The sequence below is a fragment of the Frankliniella occidentalis genome, unplaced genomic scaffold, assembly GCF_000697945.3.
Source record: "Frankliniella occidentalis isolate FOCC.00 unplaced genomic scaffold, Focc_3.1 Scaffold310, whole genome shotgun sequence".
NCBI classification, from domain to species: Eukaryota; Metazoa; Arthropoda; class Insecta; order Thysanoptera; family Thripidae; genus Frankliniella; species Frankliniella occidentalis.
The window spans coordinates 190,904-193,260 of NW_026267435.1; positions in this window are offsets into that span (position 1 = coordinate 190,904).

Genomic DNA, 2,357 nt, shown 5'->3' on the forward strand with positions numbered 1-2,357 from the left:
TCTCTCTCTCTCTCTCTCTCTCTCTCTCTCCCTCTCTCTCTCTCTGTCCCTCTCTCCGTCTCTCTCCCTGGGGAGGGCCTCGAACGCCAGGCCACGACATCCCGAACGCCATTAGGCCCGTTACACCCGTTAGGTTAGCAATTAAGACCCACTTTTCCCATTATAAGTTGGCCCAAAGTACAATAGAAGCCTCCCCCAGCCACCAGCCCCCCCGACCCCGCTTGCCTCGCTAGAGATGTGTACTACTAGTCCAACACTAAGGTGCGGGTGGATGAAGAGTGCACAAGAGACTACAGCGGTCACGGTCACCGTGCCTCTGGTGACTGCGGTCAACCATACCACATCCATTGATTAAACCAAGGTCAGCAGTCATCTCTCGCACGCAAAACACGGTTATACACCGCGAAGCACCTGTCTCCTGTCATCTCCTGAAAATTTCGTTACAGCTTTCGTCGTGTTTTCAGGGCTGCAGCCAAACAGGCCACAGCCCGCCACAACCACAGTGCGCGTAACTGCTGATTTACATAGTCAGTGCAGTTGGAAGAAGAGGTTAAGTTGTCTTAACTCAATCAACTCTCATTCATCTGTGACGTCTGTTTGGTGCATCGGAAGAACCCAAAGTTACTCTGGTAAGTTAGATTCAGTTTCAAACTTCAAAGTTTTTTTTTTTTTACAGCGACTTGTGGGAACTTCTGATGTCAAAACGGCAGGCACAGAGAGATTGGAGGTCACGTTGGTAAGTCGACTTATCCCCTTCTTCCACTTCGCGACTCAAATAATACTTCAAACATTTTTAAAAGTGTTCTTCTTTCGGAGCAAGCGCGCTGCGGGCAGAGCGGGGCAAGGAAGGCGGGACGGAGCGCCTGACGATCGGAGGGTCGGCAGACCCGCGGTGCAGGTGTGTTCGGCGGGACTGCCTGCGCGCTGCCTGCAGGCGCCCGAGCGAGCCCGGCTCGGCCCCGGCCCGGGGGTCACCTGCGGTCCCTGCAGTCCCTGCGGTCCCTGCGGTCCGTGCGGTCCCTGCGGTATGGACGGATCGGGGGGCCCCGCTAATGCGCTGCGTGTGAGGGGGATTTCGCCGCCGCTACCCCGCTATATACCCCCGCTCGGCCTGGCCCGCTTTCAAAATCGCTTTCATTTTACGCAAGGGTGCGTTGGGCGGAGACGACTTGGGTGCGTCCGAAATCCACCTGGTGTACGACTTTCCCTCCCCCTTCCCTCATTTTTTTGCGGCTGTCTTTTTTTACTTCTACTACCCTCCCTCCCTTCCTCTCACTTTTTCTTCCCCGTTCGATGTCATTCTTTTCTCGCTCACTCGCTCTTTCGTTCGCTCGTTTCCGGAGGCGGCCTTAGCATTAGCGTGATAGACTGCGTGTCCCCGGGGCACGCGGCGCCCTCGGCCCCCTTTTCCGCCCCGCCCCGCCGCGCTCCGCCCCGCCACGCCCAATCCGCGCTTAACAAGCTGCGCTGCTCAACACTATAGCGTGTGATGACTCTCCTGTTCCTTTTCAGTCGCCGCGCACGACATTCGCCACAAAAAGAAAGCCACAGAGAGGGGGGGGGGGCACGGGTGCGGCGCGCGAAAACGAATGGCGGCCTGAGTCGCGTCTGCGCCGGCCGACTATACTTCATTTCCCAAAGTGTCGGGTCGGGCCGTGTGGCGGTATCGGGTGGGGCGGCGTTTTGTGGGCTAAAGACTGTACTCGGCGCGCGCGCGGCGCGACCCTGCCCCTGTCGCCGAACTACTCCCCCAAGGCTCTCCAGACGCGCCGCCTGTTTCCGGACATGGCGTTTCTCACACTTTCCATTCCCATCCCTCCATCTCTGTCGCTCTCACCACGACTCTGCTCTCGGCCGCCCTCTCCCCCCGACCCTCTCTGTCTCTGCCTCTCGCTTCTGTCTTTGTCTCTCTCTGTCTCTCTACTTGTCTCTGTGTCCGCATCCGCTTTCCCATTTGTTATTTCTGCTCCGTGTTTGGATGAGACATAAATAAGCTCGGTGCTCTGCCGCCAAAGTGTCGTCCTTTCTCTCTCTCTCTTCGTGGCGATGTACTCCGTCGGGATGTCGTCGCGTTGTTTATCCACCGGGGGTCGCACACGCCCCGCCAGCGGAGCTCCGCTTGTACACTGCCGATAATCACTTTTCCGTTCCCTTCCCGCGCTTCCTATACACCCCCCCCCCCTACTCCACTTCCTCGCTTCTCGTTAACGCCCCCTCCGTCATTCGCAGTACCTCCCCCCTTTGCCTCCTCCTCCACCCCCCTCCTATCCCCCCTTGGGGGCCCCCCTCAGACCAGCAGCAGCCCCCAGTGATAGGCTGAGCGGGACGCGATACCGTCGCGATACACGAGCCATCGT